Below are 11,191 nucleotides of genomic sequence, written 5' to 3' on the forward strand. Positions count from 1 at the left end.
ATGCTCTAAAAGGCAAAGGCCAATTCTCCTCCAGCTTCAAGCTTTAAAAACCACAGAGAAGTCTCTGATTGGCCTGGCAGGGGCCACAGGCCTACCAGGGAGACAGACGAACTGTGAGTTCCTTTCCTAGCACATTGGAGTGGGAGCAGAGCAGCTTACTTAGGGAAGCAGGTACTGCAGGACAGACAAAGCAATGCATACATAAACCTTAGACAGCACAGCAACTGACCATACCTCTGTGGCCAGCTCAGACCCTGGGCCTCAGTGCAGATCCCAGGGAGCAGCCCCTTGAGACCAGAGCACACTCATTCTACACTGTTTTAGTTAAAGCCATAGTTTCCATAAGAGTTAATAGGATCTTCATGACTTTCCATGAATTCACCAGAGTTGGAAAAAGGCCTGATGATGTTTCTTTACAAGACCTGAAGGCCTTGCAAGTTTCATCAAGTTCCATCAAAGGGATATATTTACATAATGAAATATCATTGGAAAATTTGTGTTTTTCAGGCAAGAATTCACTTCAAATGCTGAAGCATCTCCTTTATTCATCCATCCAACAAATAATTATTTGCCCAGTTAAGAGTCAGGTGCTGGACATGCAATGATGGATCAGTTCAAGTCCATGGCCTCACCAGGCTTAGAATCTCTGGTATATAAGCAAACACAGTTGAGGTAAAATGTGACACCATGACCAAGTCTTTAAGATAATATTGTTGCACAAACAAACAAAGATACCCTGAATTCTGAGTGTAGAATCAAGAGATTCTCAAGAATGGAAGAAACTCCTGATATGCTGAATAAATGAAGGTGGGAATCAGGAGAAAACAGCAGTCAGAATATCTTGGAGTCATGATGTATGGCAAAGCAATTTGGAGTGTAGGTATCACTGGTATGCTACCTTGCAGGTGTGCCGTTGGGACCAGCCATCCTCTAACTCTTTCCTTGATTGCTACTGAGTTTTAGTTGGAGATTTTTTCCCATGAGCACACATTTCCAATTTTTTATTAAGTCAATGGCAATTTTTTTACATTTTCAGAAACTTATAATACCATTATGCAAAGTAAAGAAAACCAATACAGTCTAGCTCTTGATTCTTTTAATAAACTTTTTATTTTTGACTTTTTTTTTTTTTTGCTTTTAAAAATACCTTTACTTAGAATTCTCCTAATGTTTATCCATATTGGTAAACTTCTCTTATAGCAGTTCAAATATCTAGATAGGAGAAGGAAATTTCCAGGGAAAACAGGTAATTTAAAACTTCGTTATTTAAGAAACAAACACATTACCCTCCCCAAATACATCAGAGGGCATGCTAGGATTGCCATTTCAAGAACTATCACTCCTCAAACAAACTTAGAAATAATAGCACTATTAAAATGTTTAAGAGTCTGGTTAACTTCAAAGCATAAATCATATTATTGGAAAGCCAATCTCTACATCATTGTTTCCTGGGAAAGTAGTATGAAGATCATAGCTTTGATAAGCTTCAATAAGCATCAATATACAGTCCACATCACTTGCTTTAGTTTGTTTGGACCTACTAATTGCTCCAAGACTTCTCGCGAATGGTCTGTTATCAGCGGGCATCCGTGGAAGAGTAATATACATATCTGAGGACAGCAAGTAAGGACAGCTTCTACAGCCTCATCAGTCACATTCACACAATACCCCATATGAGTTTCCTCTAATTTCTTGGCACTAGGTCCACCAACAAGCACAACCACACCACTGTGAGATACCTGAGTAGCTGAAAAATCAACTCTGCAAAAATGGGCAGCTTTCTCCTAATGTCTGCAAGGACACGTCAGTAATATCTAAGCAGCCACCTAAATCAATGATCTTTTTTTTTTTTTTTAATTTCGTTTATTTATTTTTGGCTGCATTGGGTCTTCGCTGCTCTGTGCGGGCTTTCTCTAGTTGCTGCGAGCGGGGGCTACTCTTCGTTGCGGTGCGCGGGCTTCTCATTGCGGTGGCTTCTCTTGTTGCAGAGCACGGGCTCAGGCGTGCAGGCTTCAGTAGTTGCAGCACGCGGGCTCAGTAGTTGTGGCTCACGGGCTCTAGAGTGCGGGCTCAGTAGTTGCTGCGCACGGGCTTAGTTGCTCCGCGGCATGTGGGATCTCCCCCGGACCAGGGCTCGAACCCGTGTCCCCTGCACTGGCAGGCAGATTTTTAACCGCTGCGCCACGAGGGAAGTCCCTAACTTTAGCAGCCGGCAATTGAGTGCAAGAGCAAGGACTCCTTCATCAGTGAGATTGAAGCATCTTTTCAAAGAAGCTTCGTGCAGGTAAGAACAAGGTGAATCCACAGCTTTTATTCCTTTTGAAGTTATGGAAATTCTGTTTTCTTCTGAGGAATTTAAATTTAACTTCTTCAGTTTTCGGCAGTTACATATGTGCGGGAGAGCAGTATCTGAAATATCACAGCTTCGTAGATCTAGAGTTTGGACTCAGGATGTAAAATCTCACTGATATTTGAATTTGTTATCTGCCCCTGCACGCTCATTATTTTGAACAGTCTATCTTTTATGTTGGGTGGCAAAGGCTTAACGTCTGTGATATATCTAGAAATATTCTTCATGAAGCACCAAAGGCATCCTCTGCGGGCTCGGCATCGCGGCCGCCCTCGGGAGCCTCTTCCGCGGTCCCGGGCCGCCGAAATCCAGCCAGAGACCGTCTGTCAACTCCTGCCCCGCGCGAGACGCTGTTTTTGACTAATTTTTGATTTACAGAAAACTTACATAGATAATACAGAGAGTTTCTATATATCCCTTGCCCAGTTTCTCCTAACAGTACATTTGTCAGAACTAAGAAACTAACACTGGTACATTACTATTAACTAAACTCCGTACTTTATTCTGATTTCACCAGTTTTTCTGCTAATATCTTTTTTCTGTTCCAGGATCCAATCCAGAATACCACATTGAATTTTGTAGCTCTTGTTTTTTAAGGATCATTATTTGTTAGGCATGGGTCAACTCTGCCTCTTTTCTTCCTTGCTGCCAATGCTTCAGACACTTCATGGTTCATTAGCACCTGCTGTAGAGTGTGAACAAGGGAAGGAAACAATTTTGAAATGCAAATCAGCCAAATGTTGTTATTTATTGGTCTGTGGCAGTTAGCTCAGTTGTTAATAAGGCCAAGGTTATTGGCTCCATCTCTGTCAATGAGTCAGCCGGCTTAGCAATGACAGGGGAAATTTTGTCCCCTGGCCATTATTTGCACCCTAAACCTTGTTCAGCTTCTCTCAAATGCACACTTTTTGCCGCAAAGGGGTAATGGTGGGAGTCTCTACCCTATTTATTACCTCGCTACTCAAAGTGTGGTCCATGGACCAGCAGCATCAGTATCACCTGGAGTTTGTTAGAAATGCAGAATCTCAGGCCCCACCCAGATATAAGAATCAGAATCTGCACCGTAACAGGATTCCCAGGTGATGAAGAGGCATGGCCATTCCACAAATGTTTACTGAGAACCTACACTATAAACGTGCTGGAGTCACAAAAGAAAAAGGGAAGCATATCTCACCATCATAGAACATACGACCACCTAGTAGGGATTTAAGACAAGCCAAATGACAATTACAATGTCATATTTAAGCTGGGAGCTGAAAAATAAGAAGAGTTAGCCAGTTGAAAGAGGGAGGAAGGTACAGGGGGTGAGGGCAGAGGAAAATCAGGTTAGGGGTGGAGGAACTCAGAGGCAAGGGAGACCATGGTGTCTCCTGGGAACTGCACATAGTGCAACATGGCTGGAGCACCAAATGCCAACACTGGGAATGTGTGATGGGAATGATCCAGAGATTTCCTTCTCTCTGTATTCACCAGCATCATCAACAATATTATTGAGCACCAACTATGTGCTAGGCACTGTGCTAGGTGTTGGGCATATAGGTAATAAATGTCATGGTCCCATTAGATATGGGACTCTAGTCCAGGTCAGTTAAATGTTGCAATTACCTAAACAACTGGAGGGAAAAAGATGCACAGTACACCAGAGGCCTTGCAGGTACAGCTCAAGGATCCCCCAGATGGAACAGTCCAAGGGAGGCTAGACCTGCGTTCACATAGGGTCAGTAGAGTGTGACAAATATTGAGTGGGTAAGAAAAGGGGTCCCAACTAAATCATCCTATAATAAAAGGATGCATGAGGCCCATAGGGCCAGAAGGTGATGCCGAGGTCAACACTAGGCAGGGGACAGGGGGTGTATTCATTTTTTACTGCTGCATAACAAATCACCACAAACTTAGTGGCTCAAAATGAAACCCATGTATTAGCTGACAGTTCTGTAGGTCAGAAGCCCAGCAGGCTTGGTTGGGCTCTCTGCTTAGGTTCTCGCAAGGCTGAGGTTAAGGTGTCAACCAAGCTGGGCTCTTATCTGGAGGCCCTGGGGAGGAACCCACTTCCAAATTCATCCAGGTATTGGCAAAATCCAGTTCCTTGTGGCTGTAGAACTGAGGTCCCAGTTTCCTTGCTGGCTGCCAGCCAGGGTCGACCACTGTCTGCTCCTAGACACCACCCACATTCTTTCTCAAGTGGCCCCTTATATCTTCAGCGCCATCAACAGTGTATCAAATCTCCCTCATGCCCTGAATTTCCAACATCCTCTTCTGCTGCCAGCCGAGAAAACTCTCTGCTCCTAAGGGACCATGTGATTAGATCAGGCCCACCTGGATAATCTCTCTGTCTTAAGGTCAACTGTGCCATATAACATGCCATAATCACAGGAGTCATGTCTCATCATAGGCAGAGATTAGGCTCTCTGTGGGGGGTGGAGGTGGGGTCAGGGACCATTTTAGAAATTCTGTCTACTACAGGAGCTAGGAATCAGATGGAGTTTTGGAATCCTAACTGGCAGGTATTGGTTCCACATGAGGCTTATGGTGAGTGTGGAAGTGGAGTCTGCCTTCTGATGAGCTCCCGGGAGGGGTGCCCTTGCACCATTCTGATTGCACACAGTCAGCGATTGCACACACATAAACCCCATGGTTTATCTGATCTCTTGAAAGATTCTGGTGGTCATGGTTACTTCTGGGGCCAAGCGCCTCCTTCCCCTGAACTAAGTCAGTCTGTGAATCTTCTTGCCATCCCTGTGAAGGGTCTCTGTTCTGTTCCATGACAGCCCAGATCTGGAGCTCAGTCCCATTTCAGTCTTGGTCCAAAAAGCCACTCACTGTGGCCTTGGTGGGAGCAGGAGACCTTACCAAGGTTTGAGACATGCACCCTATCATCCCCCCAAGAGCACTAAGCATTTCTTTCCTTAGAGGTCCTTCATGATGATTGGCTCTCTCTCCTCTCTCCAGCTTCCCATCCTGCACTACTTTACCTCTTCCTGCCTCTCAGAAGCCAACCCCATGTCTCCCTTTATCATATACAGAGCAATTCCATTTTCAACAGCTCCAGGTTTTCTTTTGCACAGCTGATGATTTGGCTAAAGCTTTGGTGTCACCACTTGTAAGGATCTACCAGATTCAGTCCTTAACTCAAGACCACCCTCCTCCCAAGTCTTTTTCTTTCCAGGGCAGTGAAATGGGAGGTGGTTTCACATGCTGTGGGTGGATTTGCCAAGCATAGGGAGAGCACAGGGTTGCAGCACTTCCCCTAGTGGGTTACAGGGAGGGGAAGACCAGAAAGGGAGCCTAGGAGGGTGGAAATCAGGTCCCAACTGAGGGGAGTAGTTTTTACTAAAGAGGGAGCAGAGAGTGAGAGAGCAAAGCCTGTTTTAGAAAGCGAAGAAGCACAGAACTGGGCCTTGAAGGAAGATTAAGATTCAGGTAAGTAGAGAAGAAGAAACTGTTTTCCAAGCAGAGCCCTGTTGACAGGAAAGGCAGGGAGGAGGACGGTTTGGGGCTTGTTGTCAATTACCAGACCTTTTTGACTAGAGTCGAGTCCTGTCTCAGAACATGCTGGGTGTCAAGGCCAACTGATAAAAGGCATAGAACAGGAGGCAATTACCGGACTTCCCTTCCACAGGCGGTGAGTAGCCATTGAGGTTTTCGGCATGGCATGTCAATTTGTGCTACCAAGGTCACTTTTTATTGACTTAGCCAGTACGTTTTCAAATGTATACTTTCAGATTACACAAAACCCGCCTTTACACACACTCACACACACACAGAGACACCTCCAATTCACAAAAGAGCAACTGTTGGTTAACAACCTACATTGATCTTGGTTTTTTCCTTTGGCTCAGTGATTCCTTAGTTCACTGGGAATCAGCAGCAGAGCTGCCACTGACAGGTAATGTATTAGGTGAGATTAATTGGCTTTCAGCATCCAGTTCCACTTTTTACTGGGTCTTCTTAAAAGCGAGAGAGCTATAAACTTTGTTTCTCCAAATCCCTCGTGGCTAGGGTTCTGGATGATGCACATTAGGCTCCATCCATTAAGTGCACTCGTGAGAGATTTAAATGGCAGAAGAGAGTCAGGGGGCACCTTTCTGATGCTTTGGTTATGTCTGCTGAAGAGCAATGTCAAAGCCATGTGGACATCTACAGCAGCAGCAGTCCAGTGTTCAATTTCCAGATCCATGAGTGTCAAGTGGAACTTGGGGCAGAGGTGGCAGAGATGGTACCTGATCCCTGGATTACAGCCATGGTGGTGAATTCTTAAATCGAGCAGTCTCATTAGTAGCCTTCTGGTTATGGAGGAGTCATAGTTCCCCTGGCAGGTCAGTTCTGCAGTGCTCTGGTTTTCATTCCAAGAGGGAGCTCAGTCCTCTAACCCTTCAGAAAATTATAAAATTATTAATTTTCTTCTGGTTTAAAATACCTTGAGTGGCTTCTGTTTCTTGCTCTGAACCTTAACTTCTGCAGCAAGAGGATATAAAAGCATAGTTTTTCACTAGATAGACTCTCAAAAAATATTCTTAGGGTTGACGTCCAAACTGTGTTGAATTGAGGGGTCTGGAACTACATGCCTCTTAGCACATGGGCTTTTCTAGGATAATGTTCCCAAGGTGTGATGCATATACCTCTAATGATACGTATACCTCCCTCTATGGGAGGATTTTAGATAGTACATGAGTGAACATTTACACAGTTTTAATGCATGCATATTTATTTTAAAATGTTCTAGAAGAAAATGGACAGGTAGCATATCAAACCTGATTTCATGAATCAGTGACTTCATGAATATATTGCTTATGGGAAGGCTAGAGTGGATTGTGAGCACTCCAGCAAAATATGTTACTTAATTTAATGAAAAATAGGAAGGAAATAATAGATAGATGGCACACAGATTTGGCAAAAACCACGGAGATGGTATTCAAGCGACTGAGGTTTGGAAAACCCTTTCCTAGTAGCTCTTTCTTGAGTCCCCTCACTGTATGAATGAGGGGAAGCAACTTGAGACCATAAATCCTGTGCTCCAACCTGTACCAGGCCCCATCCCAAAGATCACCATTCTTTTTGACTCCAGATATGCTGGAAAGTCTATATTCCTCTGGAACGTCACAGAGAGAACACCCAGAACCTTCAGGTTATCACACGTCAAGGCTGGATCAGCCCATCAGTGGAACCAAAGGGTGGGGTGGGGAGGAGAGATTGCAGAATGAGCCTGGCTCCAGGAACAGCATGTATTCAGCACAGAACCATAAGTTCAGAAATACCAGACTTGGGTGTGTTTGTTATGGAGACTTACTACAGTGAGAGGGAGGGTAAGAACCCAGGATTATTCTCAAAGGGAAAGCTGGCAAAGTCATCTCCCAAGGGTCCCTGTCAAAAGCCACAAACCCCAGACACACTAACAAAATAAGGGGACAGCCAGGAGCCACCCTACTTCTCTGTCCTTGTTTTCATCCCTCAGACCTCAGATACTGCAGATATGTATGACGCTAAATGTAATGAGTACAAATTGCAACTACTCAAAAGCTATACCTTGATAAAGCTTAACTGCAGCAGCAGAGAGATAAGACAAGAAACTGGATTACAGGACATTTAGAAAACAGGGTCTAATAGGTCAGTGATTTCTAAATGCTGGTCTATAGACCAGTGTCCAGCTGGCTACAGAATGATCACCTAAATGGGGGATGGATGCGTGTTTCAAATTTTTTTCCAGCTTTATTGAGATATAATTGACATATAACATTGTGTACGTTGAAGGTGTGCAACATGTTCATTTATATACTTACATATGGCAAAATGATAACCACCATAGGATAGGTGGGTGCTTTAAGATTGTAGATTCCCAGTCACCACCCAGAGAGCATTCTGGTTCAGGTCAGAGTTGGACTCTCGGGATTGGTGTTTTTAACAAGCTGCCTTGACAATTCCAATGTTCAGTCAACTTTTCAAACTACTTTTTGAGACCTTGTGACTCGTGTCTCGTTGCTTCCTTTCATTCCCCATGGGCCCAGCCTGGTTCACTTCTTCCATGTTGGTTGACACTGAAACCTCGCTAACACATTTCATGCCTCTCTCTTATCTTAAAACACTTTAGAGCCAAACCAATGACTCCAAAGGACAGGAAAATCATACAGTAAAGAGAAATAGGATTTAGTGTCCAAAAAGAGCTTTCCTTCTTGGGAAAAGTCATCATGTAACCTCTCAAAACTGCACTTTTCCTCATCTTTAAAAATAGGGGTTAATAAATGTGCCCACATTACTGGGTTGTTATGAGGATCAAACAAAACTATTGATTCAAACACCTAGTGACATGCAATCTAAGTTAATCACATTATTTCTGTGCTCAGAAGCACTCAATGGCTACTAGAGCCTACATGTCTTGTCTGGTCTGTCAGGCTGGCATCTCTTCCTTTGGCATCTCTTCCATCTCTCCCTTTCCCTGTTCTGCAGGATTCTGTAGCACAGTCAGTCCCAAAGCCTCTGTGGTGAGCACATGACCCAAGCTAAGCCAATCAGACTCTGTCCAGGGAATTTAAACTTTGAGTGGGGATTCAGGGATGAGAGGTTTGAAGTTGAGTCATAGATTCATCCTCTGGAGACCCCCTCTCGCTTGGTCAGCTCTTCCTTCAATTCTGTAAACTTTCCAATGTCCTTCCAATAGATTGTCCTCTTTTTCATTTCAGCTAACCTAGAGTCTTCTGAAACTAAAGAGCCCTAAATGATACAGCTCCCCATCATCTACAGAATGAAGCAGGTTAACTTCTCATCCTGTGTTACAGATTCTCCACATTGTGTTTATATCTCACTTAATGGCCCTTCCCTAACTAAGCTTAAGCCCCTGTGTAACAACCCCCTGGGAGCTAGCTATGTGACTGTTGGCATTTTATGGGCAAGAACGAGGTCTAACTCATTTGTGTCCTATGCCAGATGGCTTGACGTATTTCGATCAGATTTAATTGAGAACTAGCTCTGACATTTAAAAGTAAGAAAAGGCATCCTGTGGCTCAGAGCAGAAATACTTCCCAGAGACTAAGATTACAGAGAATCTGGGTATCAACCAAGTTCTGGGGATATTTTTAAAAGTATATACTAAAGGACATATCCTATTCCTTTGGCTAGAAATTAGCTTTGGAAGTTTAAGATAGAGGGCCCAACTGATGCTCAATGAGGCCAAATGCTCCTGGATTTATATATTATAATCCTCTGAGTTATGCCTTTGGGTGTTCAGAAGGGTTATTTGTACCATCAAGACATCCTGTTGACCCACGAAACCTTACTCATAAGTGCTCAGTTCTGGGAACTTAAATCAAGAAGTCTATAATTTTTTTTTAAACAAAAAATTCTTAACTGATCTTAACAAAAAATAACTTAACTGGTGGCAAGACTATCAGTAAATTCTCTTTCCCCTCCTTATCTGTCCTGCTCCCTCTGCTAACATTATTAGCTCCAGTCACCAACTAGCCATTGCTATCTGGGGCCACATTCACCAGAGATTTTATATTCCCTGATAGTGGAGAGAGGTAATGATTAAGGTAATTACTCCTTCAAGAATGATGCAATGAACAAGACAACCTTGGAGTCCAATAAACTGGGGTTTATGTCCTACTCTGGCACTTGTTAGTAGTTTAACTTCAAGCAAGTTATTTTCCCTCCCTTAGTCTCAGTTTCTTTATCTGTGGAATGGGGACAATAACACTGTCCCCCATCTCCAAGATTCTGATTCTGTTGGTCCGTGGTGGCTGTGGATCATTGGAATTTTGCTATGAGGATCAAATGTATGAAAAGCCAAGCCCAGTGCCTTGTTCTGAGTCTGTGCTCCATAAATGTTCCTTTCCCTTCTCCTCCAATGTCCTCTTCCCTAGTAACATCTGTTAATTTCCACTCCAGACCTCTAATCACATTATATACTGGTACATGTACATAAAACCAAGTGATTTTAATATATAAACATATTCTATCTACATATTCATTCATTTGTTCAACAAATAGTTATTGAGAATCCATTTGCGCCAGGCACTGTGATTAAACCAGTTAGACAAGTTCACTTTTCTCATGGGTCCTACTTTCTAGTAAGGGAGTGATGTGACAGGGAGGCGTAGGTGTGGCGGAGGAGTGCCACGTGGACTGGGCAGGTGAGGGAAGACTTCTCTGAAGAGGGGGCCTGTGAGATCCAGAGGACAAGGAGGAGCCAACCTGGAACCAGACCACGGAAGAGCACCCCAGGCAGAGGGCAGAGATGCTGAAGTGGGAAAAGAATAGGATCCGATTTTATGTTTAAAAAGTATCACTCTGGCTGCTGTGTCTCAGTGGATTACAAGAGGCCAGGATGGAAGCAAGTCCACGTGACTACAACACATCACCCCAGACACGTGGACTCCCAGAGTTAGAAAGGAGGGCAGAGGAGCTCTGGCCCAGAGATGCATATGCAGGAATGCCTGGGGGGGTCACCAGCCTGGGGAACACAGGTCCTCATCCCCACCTGCACAATCAGCTGGGGGCATTACTAACAAAATTTCAAGGATCCACAGCCACCACTACAGGCCAAGAGAATCAGAATCTCAAAGATGGGGTCAGGTTAATGGGATTTTTTTTTTTTTTTTTTTTTAACAAAACTCTCCGGGATATATTCAGAGTTGAGAATCATTGTGGCTGGGTGAACTCTCCAGGGCCCAAGCTCTCTCTGCTCCCTGAGACACCTTTCCAGTGTTGGACGTCCCATTACTACGATGTTCTTTTTCAGAGCGGGCTAAAAATCAGCCCCTGGGTAGCTTCCCTGTACACCCACTCTTGGGGGGCCAGTCAGCAACTCTCTTTCTTCTACCCAACCCCCACCTTCACCCCCATTGTTGC

The 11,191-nt window shown here is 44.0% G+C and overlaps 1 pseudogene; it reads right to left on the bottom strand.

Moving 5' to 3' along the window:
* Window positions 1–1,496: 1,496 nt before the first annotated feature.
* LOC137775216 (protein AMN1 homolog) lies at window positions 1,497–2,611 on the bottom strand (annotated as a pseudogene).
* Between the last annotated feature and the right edge of the window lie 8,580 nt (window positions 2,612–11,191).

Source organism: Eschrichtius robustus, chromosome 1 (genome assembly GCF_028021215.1).
Source record: "Eschrichtius robustus isolate mEscRob2 chromosome 1, mEscRob2.pri, whole genome shotgun sequence".
In the NCBI taxonomy this organism is placed as follows: domain Eukaryota; kingdom Metazoa; phylum Chordata; class Mammalia; order Artiodactyla; family Eschrichtiidae; genus Eschrichtius; species Eschrichtius robustus.